At 38.5% G+C, this 19894-nt stretch overlaps 2 protein-coding genes across 2 annotated transcripts in view; one reads left to right on the forward strand and one right to left on the reverse strand.

Annotated features, from left to right (window-relative positions):
• Positions 1-19894, forward strand: part of FASTKD3 (FAST kinase domains 3) — a 160708-nt gene that overhangs the window by 97540 nt on the left and 43274 nt on the right. The window lies entirely within an intron of this gene.
• ADCY2 (adenylate cyclase 2) overlaps positions 1-19894 on the reverse strand; it is a 203165-nt gene that overhangs the window by 71592 nt on the left and 111679 nt on the right. The window lies entirely within an intron of this gene.

The following is a 19894-nucleotide window of genomic DNA, read 5'->3' on the forward strand; positions in this document are numbered from 1 at the left end:
TCCTACTTCCCTGGAAACCAGGTCAACAAGAACTCTGCAAAAAAAAAAAAAATCCTTCTTGCTTTATCATATTCCATCTTGAAACTGAACAAGAATTTCCCATTTTCTCACAGGCAGACAGGAGAGACTCCTTCTGGCTAAGGATAAAAAACTGGAAGCCTGAACCAGTGAAGAGGGGGAAGGTAACTAAAAAAGGCCCTAACGACAGAAACAGCTACACCAGAAAAGATGATGACCTCAAAATGTGCATGATTCTCAGGTGTTGCTCAGAATGCTGCATGCTCTTTCGTTCACAAGAGTATTTTTGCAGACTTTGCAGTTCTGTTCATGAAGGTACCAGAAGAGGTGTAGCCATTAATCCAATCCTCTGCCTGGGATAATTATTCCTGTTCAGGTCTGATGACCTTGAGCAGAGCAAGGCAATAACGGGGCTATAGACTCTTCTAATATTTGCAGCAACCTTGGCTATCTATCTCTGTCAAGTATAGTGACAAACTCACATTCCTCATAGCATTTGTGCGCTTGTAAGCATAGCATTCAATTACATGAGGCCCTGTGAAACTGATCCTGCACATATTTGGCAAAACACTTCTACTGCAGTGAATCAAGACAGAATCTTGCTTTGCAATTAATTAATATTGAACTAATAATTTATTTCTTAAATGCAGGAATAATTTAATATGTTTAGGCATTTTAGCAAGTTCCCATCCAAGAGACCAGTGTATTTTCATTGCTTATGTTCAGTGACAATGTTTCACTTCCACTGCTCCTTGTTGGAGGTATTTTGCTAACTTGTAAATAATATCTGTACAACAAATCAATTTTTTGCATAATGAAAACTTACTCTTCCAGGTTGCTCTTTCTCTAACAGTACAGGATTGTTCAGACTCATTAACAACTGAAATTACACAGTTAATGAAGAAGTGTCACTCTTTGCTCTTTTACATCACTGTACTCCTTTTATACTATGGATAGCAAATGCAAGCTGGTTCAATATCTTCCTTTGACTCTTACAATTCCAGACACACAATGATGCAGACAATGCCCAGGTTACTGCTTGCATCTTTGCAACTCAGAAAGCCTGGTAAAAGGTCATAAAGCAAAGGTCATAAATGTTTTCAAGGAAGCAAATAAAAAAAGGAAGAGAAAAAGTTTTCACAGAAAGCAGCATAAAGTCAACTACAAGCTAAAGAATCATAGAGGAAAAGGAAAACAGAATGCCCTCATTTTGTAGGGGACATCAGGAGAGATGGAACATTTCCCCTTCTTTTTCTCTTCAGGCCAGCCCACTATTCCATTCTGTTTAAACATCCTGATGAAGCTGTTCACCACAGCAGAATTCCTTCCAAAGAATGTTTTCCTTTCTCCATTTTCACTGTACAAACGAGAAAGCTGCAACCAGAGGCTGCTTTAGAGAACTACAATTGGTGAAGCACACTACAGAACACCTTGCCATATCCAGGAGCATATACAGCCTTCAGCCACCCCCTCCATCCTGCAGGCTGCAAGCATTCACACTTCAGTCCTGACCTTATCACTTGTGTGATAATGTGGATCGTTCATTTTCATTTCTTTCACTAAAAGACAGCTGTGAAAGAAGGTGAATCTTAACTATTTATGAGCACTGCGGCAGGGCTGGTCAGCTAAAGATCCTAAGAAATACAAAGCACACAAGAACAATTCTTCCTTCCCTTTTTTTCACTGCTGTTGGCTCAAAAGAGCATAGTGGAAGGATCAAAATCCCTTACTGATCAGCTTGTAGTGCACGATGTTCTTCTGCACTGAAACTCGTGCAGACTGGAACAATGCAAGGAACACTACAAATCAAGACTACTGCTTATGCTGGCTTTATATTTGGTAATACATTCCATTCTGTACTATTCTCTCAAAAGGATAGAAAATCTACACATCAAAAACTAGCTGAACTAAGATACAAGACACTGACTTTTAGACAAAAATCTTCCTTATTTGTAGTAGACAGAGAAGCCACTCTCAGAACTAAAGTCTGTTAGAAAAAAAGCTGAAATAATTCTGAATGCAGGTCAAGAGGCACCATTTAAAAGTCTTCAGACTGAAAATAAGAATACCTGCTTCTGGTGAAAGAGAAACTGCTGTGCTATGACAATGAAAATCTCCTCACAAATGTCCTTCCCTAGAATATTAACAACATGACCTTAACAATTCATACAGGGGATTTATGCACACAAGACTTTTTCCTGACTTATTCCCTGGGACTGTGCTTTCCTCTCAACCATTCAAGTCACTTCCAGCTGATACCTTTCTAGTCCTAGGGCTAAAAGATGTAGCCCACTACCTATACTAAATTAAAGTGCCTTTCAATACTACAGTTTAAGTATTTCTCTCTTCTCCACCTGGACCCCACTAGAAGGATAGCAAGTAGGCATCCTCCCTGGATTCTCCAGCTGAAGATTTTCTGTGGTTTATGTCAAAATGTTATTTGAGCTCCTGTTCTCTCAATCTCTCACATCCAAGTTGAACCCTTTGTCAGAATTTTCCCTGAAACATCCAGATGACTTTAGCAGTGATTCTTAGTTACTTATCACTCCTCCAAAACTTGATAAACTCTGGTTGCTTTCTAACCTAGAACAAGCTGGCAGAGCTCAGTGAAAGAACATTGTGCTGTTCTCTGCAAGGTGGCAGCTGCACGTGAGTATCTCACAAAATACCATGCTGTTCTGCAGCAAACAAGCACAATATCCTCAAAAAGCAGGTACAGGTTATTTTTAAGAGTGCACGTTTCACAAATCAACCTCTTCTTGGCCTGAGGCAATAATGCTTTATTTATTTGCTTATTCCTGTTTTGTTATGCAAACTACCAATACTGATTCACTCATTTGTACAAGATTACATCATGATCAATGCTTTACTGAGCATAAATGTAAGAATTTATAGATTTAAAGGCCAAATATTCTTTCAGCTAGTCTGATTTCTTGAATAATAGAACTGACAGAATGTCATTAAGGGAAAACAAAGGTAGTCTGATAGGACTCACCCTATTAAACTCAACTTTGTGTCTTGCTATCAATGGAGAGAAATTGTCCTTCAAGGCAATTCACAGAATCTAATACTGAAATTCTGAGGTAGCAATGCTCTCTCTCTCTCTCTCTCTCTGTTGTCTAGGGAAGGAACTGCAGGTCCACATTTTGGTCTTACTGGAAGAAATGTCCATCTTTGTTGTTAAGCTTCTTCTGATATTCAAGAAGTCTGCAGAAAAACTCTCTATCTGTAGATCAGTGAAGGACTATAGGAATATTTTTGTCCTTATAACCCCATATAAGGATATTTTTGTCCTTGTCAATGTCATTGAGGGCACTGACTATTGAATTCTGCTTTTCTGTGGGTTGGGTTTTGTTTTCAGATTCCTGTGGCATATATCTAATGATCTCTTTAGCGAGTTTGACAAACCAGGTCAGTAAGTCAGTGATAAGAGCTCGAGAAGCAATTAGCCTATGCATGCATCTTGCTTCACTATAAAGTTTAGAAATAAACACTAATACCATCAAATTTTAAGCTGCCCTTGAAATGTACAAAGAAATAACCTAAAATAAATGAATTTTCTGATTCCTGATCACAAAATGATAGAACAGTCAAGAGCTGATAGAGATGGTGATCCAGAGGGTATTTGTCAAAGTACCATACTGTTAACCCAGACCTCATGATCATCCTCTTAAATACACTTACAAGGATAAAGAGTTGCAAAGTGTTTTTCTTAAAGCTAACTTGGACTCCTAACTGAGAGATGAGACAATTCTTAAAAATTACGTGCTATTATCTCCTTAAATTTAGCTGGTGTTAATAACCTCCATCAACCTCATTACTTGTGCTGAAGCCAATAAATTGATTTTACTTGTACACAACAAGAAAGGTATTTAATCTTGACTACACAGACATCAGTAGATGGAGAATTCACCAACTTCTAGTGGTTAACCACCTGAACTGTTAAAATCTGTTAAAAATGTGTTCTGCATTTCTTACTTTGAAGCCTTGGCCCTGTTATATCTTTCTCAGCTCAACATTAATGTCCCTACTCCTATTCCTGTAAATACACATAACTGTCTTTTTGATCAGGTAAATAGACTTAGGTGTAAAAATCTCCTTCTCCTAAGTATTTCCTGCACTCTCTTGTCAAAACCCTCAACAACCTTCAAGCATTTTTAAGGGTTTCTTGACACAAATCCTAACATGTTGCTCCAACAAGCAAAGATATGCATACATTTATTTCCCTCAGTATGTCCATGACTTACTCGGTGCAACTTTCTGTTGCAACATCCTCGGAGTTCCCTGACTGCTGTTCCATGTCTCCTACTTCCTCCAGAATATTTTACAAAGTTGCAGCCTTACAATATCCCAGCTATGGCCCATACGCTTTTAGAATTATGTATCTTGAGAAAGTTACAAAAAACTCTTTTGATTAGTATTGCTTATAAAGTATTCAATATTATGGTATTTATTATCAGACCAGTATTTACATTTTCTGCAAAAATTATTGTCTGTGAATGTCTTCACTTACCTCCTAGATCATTAACAAAAAATACATAACAGCATAAACAATGAGATGAGATTCTTGCAGAACATAACACACACAGCTCCAGTGATAATTTCCAGTTACTCCACTCAAAATCTATGAGACTGTGCTCTCTTGCTAGGAAGTGTCAACACTTTTATGCTGAGCATCACTGCATCAAATATCTTACTGAAATCCTTTGATTATGGAAAGTTACTTAACCCAAACATGTACCCATTAAATACTAAAAAATATTTTCTTATTACTTGATTTCTTACCAAACTGTTGAGTACATCACTCTACTACTTTTTTCCAAATACAATCCTATCACAGCAGCACCTTTTATTTCATACTGATTGTTTATACCTTTTCTATCTAGTGGTAGCCACTTCCTTGGTTATGATAGCTTTTTTCCTGGAAAAGTTCCAAAATTTTATGGGCATAGACAAAGCTAGAAAAGGATCAAGGAATTTTCAGGACATCTAGAAATCTCCTACATATCACATCTCTTGTCATTCTGAACTTTTTATATATATATCTAATTGTTGCTTTTGCTTGTGGCTAGTTCAGGCTTTATGACACAGATAGTATCTTTCCTGATGGCAGAACTATGAACTCTTATCTGGTCTTCTAAATGCCACACCCCCTTACACACACTGCTAACGACATTCATTTTTGATTTTTTTCTCTTTGGGAAATGAGTCTTTCCCCAAGCATAAGGATATACTATAAGGCTTTTTGTTTTCATGACCCTTTTGGTGAAATTTCAAGTGTGCAATGCCAGGAGCTACAGTATCAACATCAGAAAATCGACACACACACAAGGGGAATGAAAGTACCATCCTCTCATTCCACACTAGTTCCCCGAGCACAAAATGCAAATGCACTCATGAAATTATCCTGCAGAAAACAAGCTGTAGTTGTCCAGGAGCTGCTTCCATGGGAAGGGGAGGACCCCGAGTGGGGGCTGCCAGTTTTCACGAGCTCAGATGGAGATGGGCTGTGTCCACCCAGGTGCTGGGACTGGTCCAGGGCCAGGATGAGGCCCAGGTTGGTGCCAGACAGGGATCTGCTCCCATAGTGCTGCCTGGGAGCCTCTGCCTGGGAAGAGGCTCTGCCATTCCCACTCAGTCCCTGAGCTCCAGCCGTGCCTCCAGAAAGGGGACAGTTGTCCGCAGGTAATTCTGCAATTGCCAAACATCAGTGGTGTGACCTGGCCACTTCACAAGAGCGGTAAAGCCAGTGCAGGCTGCCAGTTTAAGGCAAGGGTTTGCAGGCTAAATACACAGCACTGTGCACCCTCAGTGCACCCAGCTTGTTTGCTGCAGAGCTGCCACCTCACCAGTCACCTACACATCCAAAAAATACTAAAGCTATGCAAAAGCACCACCACTGTTTCAATGTAGGAGACTGAAAGCTCATTTAAATTCACAGGCTCGCTACGTATTTGGCAAAGACAAATTCCTACACAGAACCTAGGGGATGTTTAATGTTTATGCATAGATTACATATGCAGCCTGTTTGGACTAATTTTGCAAGCAATGTTCACTACACCTTCAGAAAGCGTGCCTATCCTGGGGCTGTTCAAGTGACAAGTCACCAAACAGCACAACAATAGAGTAAAAGAGAACACACCAACATACACAGCCAGATCTGCCTAATTAACACAGAATTTCAAGGTTTGTTTCTGTCTCATCCTGTTAATTCTTGCTCTAAGTTTCATATATTTCAAGAACTGATGAACAGACAGAAGCAGCATTTTGCAAAGAATCAGTCTGATGAGTGTAACATATTTATTATTATAACAGTCTTCAATAAAGGTGAAGTATTATAGTGCTGGCAATTGCTCAATACCATTCTTTTAAACAATAAACTATTTAACTCTGGTACGACTCACTTCTCATTTTGATGAGAAGAATTTTGTTATTTTTTCAACAAAATGAAGAAAACCAAACTCATCTCTGTTTTTACATATTTTTCTTCTTCCAAACCATCTATGAGGCATGTCAGGGAAGATATTCAAGAGTACTGCTTGAAAGGTATCTACACAGTCCTTTTTCAAAGACCAAAGTTTCCTGTTCATCTGCCCAGTTTAGAGCCAAACCTTGTGGTTAAAAGCATCAAACCCAAAGCAAAACCAAAAGCATTTCTAAGGCACAGCACTGCGTTTAAGCTAGAAGATCACATCTGAAACACGTTGACAGCATCACTCCTCCACAGACTTCTAGATAGCATGAAACTGATAGTTTTTACCTTTAACATTGCCTCTAGTGTTTTAGCCATCTGCTTACAGATTGCCAAGTAAACATGAAAGAATGGATTTCTTTCTGGCAATTTGCTAATATTTTACTAGATAGTCTACACATAGCATACATTTGAGGGAGCAAATGTTGTTCACCACACAAAATGAAGATCAAAATCTAGATTTTTGAGAATAAAGATTCTTATCAGGCACTGCTGCACTTGTCAGGAGCTCAAAAACACTTTAAAAAGTGGGTCAGACAGAGCAGTGAGAAGCAGGGCCCCACAGCAACAGAAATGAATCAAAAAAGTCAATCTCTGTATTAGAGTAATCAAGAGTAGAAGTAGTTAAACACAGTTTTGGCCCATACAACAGCCAGTTTAAACAGAGATAAAAGTTTATTCAAGAAGGAGTAAGAGATTATTTCACCCATAAATTAATGAAAAGTGAACCTACAGTAAGGAGCAATGCTAGTTCTTGTGAAAAAGTGATGATAAATTTTAATGTTGCAAGCTGTATATTTTAACACCTCTTTTCTGAGCACTGCTATTTATTCAACAGCTCACTTCCTAACCTTGAAGACAGAGGAGGCTGACTCACACTAGGTGGAAATCAAAGAACAGGCAGATGTCTGGAGGGTGTATGCTGTTACTGCATTCATAAAGCAGACCTCTTATTTCCTTACAGTGGTCTAAATAAAAGTTAATAAGAATGGCTTGCATTATATTTCCATCTCAGGATTGACAGTTTCTTGTAGAAATCTCCCAATTGCTCTTTAATGATTATATTCACCAGCGACTAAAGACAGAAGGTTTTGAATGAAAAACTTTGCTCCTCCTGAAAAAACCCCTAATATAAACAGAGTTTTGAAAACCAATTCTCTTTATTTTGAGGAATCTGAACAGGGAAAAAAAAGCAACAACTTAATGATGGTAGTTACATGCTAAACTAGTAATTAACACTGACTAGCAGGCCTTATCACAAAACAAAATTTAGCATAAATAGTAGTAAGGGTTAAAGCTTTCAGAATTAGCCTGGTTTTCTTTTCTAAATATTTTCTGAGTTTCATTCTATACATTTTATTTTCTGAACATTTTCCACATTACTGTGTGTATAGTTTTGGAAGTGTTTTCTATGGCATGCTCCAGAGGTACTTACACATGTAAGTTTGCAGACAGGAACTCAGACTTAACCACAGAAAGACAGGAATGGTAACTACCAGAGCTTCAAGTGCCTTGTCACCTGGGAAAAGCCTGTCCTCCTGGGACACTAAGTCTGTGAGAAAATTGGAATCCTAAAAGTGCAACTGAGAAAAAATTAGATCTGCAGAAGGAAGCCACATTAAGTAGAAAATGCCCAAAAGAGGGTGCTGTTTATGATTCTGCACAAAGAGCCACCAGGTCATTAGCTGCAGGCTGGAAGGAGGCACCTTAATGTGCTTGGAACTCTGTTGTGGGCAAAACAGTCTGCAGTCAGGTAATTTTAATAGAATTAATTTACTGCAAACAAAAACAAACCTCTCACTGCTGATTGCAGTTTTGAAAAAAAGAAAAAAACTACAAAAAAATCAACAAAAAAGGAAGATAAACACTGAGATAGTTACACAACCATCTATCCTCTGCCCTTCCTGGCCTCAGTTTTCCCTATTTTTGCTGTGCATTATGCTCTGTCCATCTAAATTCTTGTGCTGAAGTGGCAGGCAGGGTGGGAAGCTGAGATAGCAATGTGTGATAGTTTCTTTCTGTCACTGTCTGCTTAGCCACTTCTGCTGCTCCATGATTAAAGGTTTCTGCCGCCCTTGTCCTCCACGTCTCTGATCAGCCTCGAACACTGATGGCCTGCAGTGCCCTCTGATGTGCCCATGCTCAAGCATGGATTGCCCATGTGCCACAACCCTTCGGTGGTGAGGGTACCTTGTTTGGGTGGAGAGTCCTCTACACAGATCAGCTTGTCCCCAGCCTCCAGAGCTGCCTGTTTCCTTCCACACTGCATTTGGGCAGGGACACCTTTGGTCCCTGGTTAGATGATTTTTAATGCCCAATGGCAAAGATTTTCTAAACAAAGCAGGCTTTTCCATGACTGTTTTGTGTGCCCCATGGTAGGCTGGAAGCAGCTTTGGCAGATATGAAGAGATTCACAGTGACTCCTCCTGCAGCTCTCTACCTCAGCCCCCTATGGCCACCAACACAGGCTCCATACAAAGCCACAGTGGCCAGTGGTGCAGAAATGGGGTGGCAGCTCCAGAGGTTTTCAAGCTTTAACAGGAGATCCACAGGTTAAACAATGTCGTCCACGTGCAACCCCTCATCAAAACAGCTCTCTGCCAAAATGAGACCTCAACTCTCTTCCCATCCCTACAGAGAAATGCTTATCAGTGAGCACGAGGTTACTTTGGAAGTAGAGCCCCACCAGCCTTTTCAGGTGAAACTAATTCGCTCCAAAATGAAACCATTTAAAAATCACCGAAGCAAGCACCAGATTTTCTGTTTCTACAGTGCTCCAGGTGAATTCCCTAATCCCCAGGCTCCTGAACAAAGGCTGCTCTGCTTCCTCTTTCTCTCTCACGGGATGTGCAGTCCAGTGGAGACATTTGGCAAATGTCCCTTAGCACAGCGAAAGATGGGGCCCAGTTTGTCCCCTTGAGGGATTAGGGCTGTGTTTGAATTCTTGTCTCACATGTTGAAGGGTTTAAAATAGGTCTATTCTTACCAACTCCATATTCTATGTCTATTGTTTTGGAATCCTGGTTTACACACAGATGCCTGCACATTTGTACATGTGAAGATGCATACTGTCAAAAACAATACCACAGCTGCAGCCGATTGGTTTTGGCAGCATTATTTGTGATGGCAAATATGCTATGGATTAATGACATCTATTCTATATCATTGCACTTAAATAGCTTCCAAAATTTTTAGAAATTTGGGAGTAGTTTGTGACTTCTTTACCCAGCACTGGTATTGGTAATTTCCAGCATACATCATCAATATATTCCATGCCTTTATGTAATTTAATTCTTTTTGAAACACTGCATTTTAAACATGAATTAACAGATATATCTATAGAAAAATATGTTGACAATTAGTATTGTGCTGCTGTTCAGAGAGATAAAATCATAAGAAATGAGAAGGTAATATATACTAACTGATAACATTTTACCATGTAATTCACAGTACCATAATTTGATATTCATCACTGAAACCTCAGCATACAGACACATAATATCAACTGTTTAAGCTACAGGAACCATAATTCCTAGAAAGGAAGAAAGAACAAAAAAAATTACATCTTTAGTGTAACAAGACATTAATTTTCACATTTAGTTCCTGCTCCAGTCCTCTTGGTGAATTTTTCTTACTGCTTAAAACTGTTACTGTATGATATTATGTACTTCCCTTTTAGATAGGCATTGATGTTCTCACCATTTACATTACATAATTTTGAAGAAAGTAGTAAAATATGAAACTGCTATATGTTTTCAGGCATTTATTTTAAGAAATGCTATAAAATATTCTTCTTGATTTTTGTTAGCAGACTATTTTTATTAACAAGCAAGAGGTAGCTGATTTCTTTTTCAATCCTGGGTCCAAGGTGCACCTCAAAATAGTTTCCTCCCCACGGAGCCTCATAGCTGTCTTTAGCAGCACTGGCACTGCCACATCCAGCACAGCTTAGCAACACTTCAAATACTGAGTCCTGCCAAGAAACTACAGAACATATGCTCAATACACAGATGTGCTCTGATGAATCAGGGCCATCCTACATATTCAGATTGGGTCATTGCAGAACTTGCTTGATTGCAGGTTGCAATACCAGTATTAAAAAAATAACTTCTTTTTTGTTTAACCCAAGGTGTGTGACCAGAAGGGAATGTTCCACTCTGAGTCAGGTGGATGCATCTAAATGAGAGCCACTTTGAGCTGCAGCAGAAAGAGCCTTTCAGAAGACTGGATGGAGAAATCAGGGGGAAAGCACCAAGAAGTGAGATATAACTCTGCTGCAGTGCACCCAACTTCAGCATTTCCCACTTTGTTGACAGAAATATTTCCTAAAGACCCTGATGGGACTTGCTGTAATTGTTTCAATGATGGAAGACACTGAAGCAGAAGAAGGCTGTACGAAACTCTGCCCTGCAAGGACTCAGTATGAGATTTATTTTCAAGTTTGGTATTTTCTCTGTTTCATCAGCAATTCTGAGCTATCCGTGACTGTAGAGGAAAGTTATTCTAAGTAACTTTGCTGTAAATAAAACTTTTCCTTTTTTTTGAGACTGGCAGCTATTCCATCCAAGGACCTATGAGTCATGCTCTGTCATACCAAGTGTGGCTTAAAGTTTGAATAATCTCTCTCAGTGATCCAGCAGGTGAAGCCTCTGCAGCTGTGCCTACTCCTGTATGGACTGCAGTGAGCAAATTCTATAAATCATTTGGGGCAAAATGTTGTTGTCTATTTGGGAAATTGGAGAGAAACTTCCATTGGAGAAGCTCATCCCTTAACACCTAACTGCTGTTCAAAGAGGGACACCACACATACAGAAGGCAATTATTATTTAATGTTTGATACATAAAGGTTTGCATCTTATGTGTCTGGTGAGACATGAGTTCCTCTGCTATTCTCCCCTACTGTTTTCCTTTTGCAGTGTCCAGGGAAGCCCAGTGCTTTGCTCTGAGACTGTATGCTGAAATATTGACAGTTTCAGGGCAAGAGCTCAATCTTCCTTGCACAAACCTTGCTGTCCCAGCAGGACAAAATTCACTGGACTCAGGGCAGTAAAAGCTACCCAAACCAATCACCTTGCATCTTCCAGCACAACTTCTTCAAATTTTGTTTTTCTCTCAACACTAAGGGGAAGGTGACATTTTGATTAACAAGTTCTGCTGGTTTCAGCTAACTTTCCTCATCTATAGGTTCACATTTGCATTACCCAGCTGCTTGTTTCTAGTATCTCACAGAAGCACGTTGAAAGGACAACTCGCCAGACGTACAGTAGTACGTGGTACAGAAATCCAACACTATATGCAATACAGCACTTTCATGTCTCTGCTCCCAGTGCAGAAGGGAGTAAACAGAAAAGAACAAAATACAGTCTAGGGAGATCTGAATGACCAGCAATTAATCATATTTCTTCAGTGTGACAAAGGAGACAGAAAAACAGCCCTGCCAGATGCCTAGATTTAAACTACCTTCAATTACCTCAATCTGACAGTTCTGCCTTTTTTTTTTTTTTTTTTTTTTTAATCATCAAAAGAATATGTTGGGCTGCACCAAAAGCTGGAGCCCAGGCTACACTGCAAGATGGAATAGCAAAAATAGTGGCTACTTGCAAACACTAGACAGAAAACTTTTATGAAGAAGCAAGAAAGATGCCTGCTATTTATTTCATACTAACAATTGGCTCTACCCTCAATACCTATGTTATTTCATAAATAAATCTATCTGGTTATATTAAAGTGAGAAAAAGAAAGCCCTGTAAATCTGCCCCTTATGAATTCCAGTAAAATTACTCCTTGAGTATTCTTTTCATCCTCTAGAATTGGACACAAACTACTGTCTGTACACCTGCATACTCAGGCTTTATCTTATACATGAACAGAGATCTAGAAGTATCTTATAAAACAAAGCATATTTATTTACAGATTTCCTTTGGGTAGCATAAAGCTCACTGTAAAAGCTGACAGATCTCCACATTGTGCTGTACTATGTGACACTACAGCACTTCTGTGAATAACAGTATGCAGAATGGTGGCACAGGCTTCAACAACAAATTATTGCTTCTGGGACTTGTAGATATTTTATGGTTGATAAGCAACTTTCACCGAAATGTTTAAGTTTCAGAGCAATGCAGAAAGCTATTTAAAAATAATCTGATCATGAAACAAAAATAAAGGGACATGAGTGATTTAAAAAAGCAACATTTAAAAAATTCTCAATGAGGATAAGTAATTAAAATTTTAAATATTTGATCATGTAAAGACATTTGTCCTGCCCCATGCCTGCTTAGTTTCTTCAAGACCCTTTTGTGAGGGATCTTGCCTTCCAGACATACAAGCAGCCAATTAAAGCAGATCATTCTCACCCATAAGATTTGAAACCTTCAGAGAATTCCTATTTTTTTCCTCTACAAAAGCTGTCTTGACTTTTATTTCATCTATCGCCCTCACCCAAATCTAGCATTCTACTTCCACGAATAATGCCCAAACAGACACTGGGTTTCCAAGTCAGTAATCCTCTGGCCTCCCTTGTAGCTCTGCAAAGATTGGTATCACAGTTGCCTCCCTCTTGCCCTGGGAGCACAGCTCTGGGTGACAGACTCCACGTGAGAGGTGGCTGCAGCATTTCAGTTGTTTCATCCCTGAGCTTCTCTAGGTGTCTCTGCTGAATACATAGACAGGAGGATTCATTACCACTTATTTTATTTTATCTATCTATTACTTGACCTCTCCTCCTCATGCTTCCCCTTGAGATAACTGTTGCAATTAGTCTTCCATAAGTGTAGAAAATCCCTTTCCTCCACAATGAGCAAAGAAGCATTAAAAAAAGTTTTCCATAGATTTTCTATGGGGAATGGCATGGCATAATTCTGAATATGAACTCACTCTGACAAAGACAAAACAGTTAATTCCTGCACAGTTTAAAAATTAGTGTTTCTCTCTAGTAATTGTTAAACTTACAGTAACATATCTTCTCAACGCCAATTTAATTTTCTAAAAAGATAATTTTAAAAAATTTCTTTTTTAGTATCCCCTTTCATCTAAGCAAAATTTCAGATGCTTTTTGTACTTATTTAGAATTACTCTATTACCAATTTTCACACACATTAACAAAGTATTAAACATTAGGAATCGATTAAATTGAATTAGTGCCTTTCTATTCCTTTTAGCTTTTTTTTTTTTTTTTATGGTTGGCCTAGAACTAACTAAATTAATACTTTTTTCCAGTGGTGGAGGAAAAGTAGCTTTCTTACGATTGATTTTTAACATTTTAATGAATTTTCAAGGAAACAGAGCAAGAAAGCTACACACCAGTCATCCTTTAAAACAATTACTATTTCTTTTTATATGTATTCCTTATCAAGGGGTACTTGAGTGCACCCAAGATGACCTACAAGAGGAGGTAACTTTAGGGTGTTTAAGGCATGACTACAGTGAGTGAGTGCCTAACTCTTTCTCCTGTTTGTACTATATACAATTAAGCAGTTATACCAGCTTACAGGTTCAAAGGGCACATATATGACAGAATGTCTTAAATTTGTATTTTTCCAAATTCTTAAAGCTGTGATTCGCATAATAAAGGTAAAATTAAATCAAAACACAAAATAACAAAATCCTGCTGTGTCATCATTTCATTCTCATGTAATTCACTAAAAAATTATTCTCTTTCTATATCTATGTATCTATATATGAAAAAACTATTCATTTCAATAATGCAGTGTATTTCAACAACGGATGTTACATATTCAAAATATAAGTTACCCTCTATCATTCAAGGCCAGGTTGGATGGGGCTCTGAGCAACCTTGTCTAATGAAAGACATCCCTGCCTGTGGCAGGGGGCCTGGAAATAGAAGGACTTTAACATCCCTTCAACTCAAACCATTCTATAAGTCTATGCCCTTTGAACAAAAGGAATTAACACCCTTGCTCTACAGCTGAAAGGCTAAAATCTTCCTTTTATTAAAAAAGAAAATTTGCAAGCAAATTCTCCTCCACAGATATTGCCCTGCACAAGACAAGCTAGGAACATGTGGCAATGGGGATACATTGGCAACACTGCACCAGTTATAATTACCACAAAGTGATGGGTACAGTGGGGTTACAGCAGTCCCTGCAGGGCTCTTGGTTAATCTGCTCAAGAGCACATCTTTCACTGAAGGGTAAACAACCCTGCATCACTGTTAGCACAGTTAGTGGCTCAGAAGAAGCTCTCACTGCACCTATGCTGCAGCTGAAACCAGAATGTTCCCAATACCAAATCTATCTCAAAATATAAAAACCTCTAGAGTGTATTTTAATTATTTTTTAAAATATGTGGCTTTCCAGACTTAGAAGCCAATTCATTCAGTAAAGTTGGGCTAATCAATCACACAACCAGCTTAAGCACCCATTTACATGGAATGAAAAACTTGCATCATATCATATCCATCATATAATTTCATATATCAATCTTATAATTTTATTTCCTGCTTCCTAAAAATGTGTTTTATTACCAACAGGTTGAAATTCCAGCATCATTTAAGAAAAGCCACCATACTGCAGTACTGCAAGTGAGTTTGTGCATTTCTTGTCAACTAAAGCTAAAATTTTCATTTACATTACCCTCTGTTTTTTCCTCTCCGTGAAAATGTGTTTTATTAGAGATACTTGCCTAGTTGTATCATTATAAGGGTGAAAAGTTTTAAAGTTTTAATTTATGAAAGAAAATTTCAGATATTTTGCCTGGAAAGGGAGAAAAACACTGAGTCACTTAAATGACAACAATGATGTGTAGAGTCTATACTTATGATCAAGAAAAGACAGAGGAGTTTTGCAATGGTTCTCTGAATCCAGCAGCAGCGCAGCTCTTTTCTAAAAATGTAATATACTAAACAAAGTCAGTGCCTGAACCATATCCTGATCTTGTACTGAATTTTTCACGAGTATTAAAAAACCCAAAATTACTTGAGAAATCCACAGTAAATCTCTTCCCCGGAGATTTCCATTCTCATTCCCTGAATGCCCTTTGAAGCAGGCACATGAGGACAAAGATGCTGCAAAAATGAGTACCAATGAGTAACAGGGGAACTCTGGTCATGTCCTTTCATGGACTAAATGCTTGTCCCATCCTAAACAGAGCAAAGGTGCTCAGCAACAGCCTTTCCAGACCTGAAACCACAGACTAAAGTGGTTTTGAAATCTGCTGTGCACACACATTATTATGTGTTTTTTCTTTGCCCCTGAACCACAACTTTTAGTTAGGATTTAAAGAGGGTTTTCTGAATGTCCCAATCATTTTCAACGTGGATTGCATTTCTTCATGTTTTTAAATCTGAGAAGTATCACTGAACTGGATCAATAATGATAAACCCAGCACTTTCTGGAACAAGTTTGAGGGATCCACAGTAATGCTCTGTCAGGATCAGTCATCTCCAGGAGCTTTGGGGAAACCTGCGGAGGACAAAAACCCTTTGGTGTATGCTGAATGCTGTTAGGGCTTTCTTCATTTTAACAGTGATGTCAGCGAGCAGGACAACATTTTAATGTGATTTTGGGGGTTAAAAGGATGATGAATCTCCTCTGAAAACTTGCAATGTACTTTCAGTAGTGGTGTACATTGTGGCCAGTCCTTCAGCTTCCTCCATCCCAAGTTCAAGACAGGTTCACCATATTTCTCATGGCTCTCCACAGTCACAGTTTAATTGTCTAGTAGTCCTACCTCATGGATTAGGTAAGATCCCAAAAGGGCTGAAGTCCTTATCTATTTCCACATAATGGAATTTTTTACCTTGTCACTGCAATTCTGAGTACTTAGTTTACTCCTGCTGGCATAGAAAATAGTAGGATGCTTTTTCTGGAAATCATCATAAATTCTCACTATGACTAACAGACATTTATCACGTGGCTTCCACATTTTCATCATCATGTAGAAAAGTTCCTCTCCTTCTCAAAATGGGTACTTCTTTTCCTACCTGTATTTGTAAAACATCCAATTTTTTACCAAAGTCTCCACCAGCATCAAGCTGCCTTGATTCTTTTTTTTTTATAGTATGTCTCAGACAGTATAGCTGAAATTTTGCAGATTTTACAACTGTCTGCATTTTACAGCATCCCAAACATGCGTGGTTCTATTTAACTGTCATCAGAGTTTCCTGAGAATCACCTGCTGCATCCACTTTTTACATATTATACTACAGTTCTGCCACTTCCTTTTTGGTGCATTATCATTCATATTCCTCCTACTTGTCAACCAATTCACCTTCAGACAGTCATATCTTTAAAATGCTAATATATTCCATGCTATGCAACAAGGTGCTTCTGTCTTTTAATGGCTAGATGAACATTTTAACTGAATGGAAAAAATTAGGAAGAAACTGTGGTGCAGTGATTTATGTGAGTAAGTTATAGTACATCTATTTATAGCATTACACAGCTTTTTTATGACAGTCTGTTGGCATAATTAAGAATCCTTGCAAAGAGTTTGAACAAAAACATAACAACAATAATATTTAATTGCATTTTATATGCAAAAATCAATGGGGCTTCAGCTAAGAGCAATATGTTATTCATATGCTACCGATTCTAAATTGGGTTGTGACATACTGTTTGTTCCTCAAACTCACTGAAGATGCACACATTAATTTACAAAAACTCCAGAAAATGCATATGGGAAAAAAAAATGAGGCCTACAGTTTATACAAAATGAGGAAAACAGAGAAACTTTATCACAGGACACACACACGATAAGCAACCAACTTCATTAGGAAGGCATGCATTATTAGAGTAAGAAATGATTATATATAAAAGAAAAGCTGGTATAAAAAGAAAACCAAAGGCTTATGATTTTGATTATATTATCTTGTTAGAACAATGAAAACCTCAGAAATCCTTGGACGTATTTGCATTTCACAATAAGTGCACCAGGCATACTAACTCTTGCTTTCTATTTTTATAACTCCTCTAACAAGTTGAATGCATTTTTTCCCCTATGGTATCAGTAAACAAATGTTCATTCTCACTGTGTGTTGTCTGTGGAAAAATGTATTTTAAAATAACCTGAAACAATAACTTAAAAATGCAGAAAAATTACCGATGCAATTTTTTTTTGTAAATATAAAGAGAAAGTGAAGTTATTATCAATTTAAAATTCCATTCTTCACAGACAGATTCTGCCCAGCAATCCCTACACTTCAAAATCGGTGATGAGGAGTTACTACCCTGGAGTAAATCTCCTCACTGTAACTGTGCCTTTAAAGAGTGCTGACAGTGTGGAGAGTGCTACAGCTGCACAGAATCCCTGTGAGCACCAGGCCTTTTTCTTAATTACGTAAAAAAGGACGTGCAGCCACAGTTGCTGCAGCATTATCAGCCCTGGGCTGCCTGAGGGTTCCCTTCAATGCTGTAAAGGGCATTATTAAAGGTATCTGTGACAGACTGACTCACAAACAAAACCAGATGTGACCTATAAAGCAAAGGGAATTTAACAAAACCTATTTATAATACTATTTTCCCTCAGTCCTCTCACATTTGAAAGATCACAGTAGCCAATAAAGCTCAGAACTGGGAAGGGAGGCAGGTATCAGGATCTACTTTGGCTACAGCATTTCTAAAGGATCAAATATATGTGACTGGAGAAAGGCACTCTTCCAAACCTGACATTCCTTTCAAACATTAGGAATAGAGAAGAGCATGAAATCATTAAAAAACATGACAAACAAAGTTCTGGAGAAATAGCTTTCTCTGAGCAACAGAAAAAAAAGATTTTTGTTCTCAAGGAGTTTAACACGGAGCTGAGAGGGCCAAAGGAAGACTGAAATATACTGCAGAAAGACTCATAAAAACTATGTAACTATATGCTCCTACCAAAAAGAGGGAATTGGGAAGGTGCAAAAGTATGAATTCTGGGGTAGAAATCAAAGAAGTTGATACAAATTAATGCTGGAGTAGAACAGGTTTTAGAGCAAAGTGACAAAATGAGCAAGAAAAAATTATGGGGGCCATTTTCTTTTCTGATGATACCAAGTTAACCAGGAAAAAGATGGGACTGGGAATAGCTGAAGAAAGGTCTCAGAGGACCAAGGCCATGGTTTCACAAGGCAGTGAGCAGACATCCACACTGCAGCCCAGCACCAGACCAGATGGATATGCTTGATAAAACTGCAGCCAGCGGAGAGCCATCACTGAGCAGAGGAAAACAGCAGCTGCAGAGAGGAGCTCCTGTGTACTGACCACCCTTTATCCCCCTCCATGGTGCTTGTACTGGGTAGGGGAGCTGGAAGTGAAGGAGTGAAGTTGAGCCTGGGAAAGGTAGGAGGAAAGATGAGGCTTTATTAACTGTCTCTTTTGCTTCAACTAGCCAAAACTATGTTATTGTCAGGAGATAAAATCTTTTTTTCCCCACAGTGGTAATTGATAAATGATTTCCCTGTCTGGATCCATAGGCTTTCCCATTCCTATTTTTTCCCCTCTGTTTTCTACTCCTTTCCTGCTGGGGCTAGGGGGCAATGAGTGAGCCCCTCAGTAGATGTTTGGCTGTGGGCCATGGCTAAAGCACCTCAATGTTACACTTTTCTCTAAATACTACAGGAACTTCTTATTCAGTGCTGAAAAAAAGGTTGGGACTGTTAGGCACCATTTGAGCCTGAACATTTATTATCCGGTGTAAAGTCATCAATACAGTACTGCCGCTAAAAGCAGAAAATTAAAAAAGGCTACACATATTTAGCACTGTCTTACTGCTTGAGCAGTCACATTTGATGACCTATAATGAGAAAACTGGTAACTACTGAACTTGAAAACTCCAATGAAAGTAGCAAGGAAGAAGAAACTTTAAAACAGGCACACAGTAATCTGAGATTTAGACTATCAGAGACTTACTTAGGCAGTCACAAAATTAAACTATGCAGTCAATAATTAAAACAACCAAAAGGAAATTATTCTTCACACCTTAAGCAGTTGAAAAAGCATGCCACGGGATTTGAGGATATCAAAATTGGTTAAATGCAACATCAATTTTGGTTCATTAAATAACTGGGTCATACATTTTCTTGCACTCAGATAGATCACTGGGGAAGCATCTGCCTAAGATTATCTATTCCACTTTTTCATAGGCACATACCTTTGTTTTTCCTTCCCCTGTTTTAACCAAGCAGGGATGCTCACAGACAATGTTCAGCAATAAATCAAGGCTTACTTACAGGACTTCTATGATTAGCTTAAAGAACTGGGAAGGAACTTAGCTTGAAAATTTTTCCCCTAGTAAGCTTATGTAGCATGACCCACAACACACCATGGCCCGTAACGTTTACCCAACCCATACCTCCTGCTGTTGTTAAGTTTGCCATAGATTAATACACTCTTATGGCTCCTCTCGCTCATATTTCATGAGCAGCTTCTCATACTCAAGGAGAGGATGAGAACATTCAGTAGTTGGGAC

This window comes from Melospiza georgiana, chromosome 1 (genome assembly GCF_028018845.1).
Source record: "Melospiza georgiana isolate bMelGeo1 chromosome 1, bMelGeo1.pri, whole genome shotgun sequence".
NCBI lineage: Eukaryota > Metazoa > Chordata > Aves > Passeriformes > Passerellidae > Melospiza > Melospiza georgiana.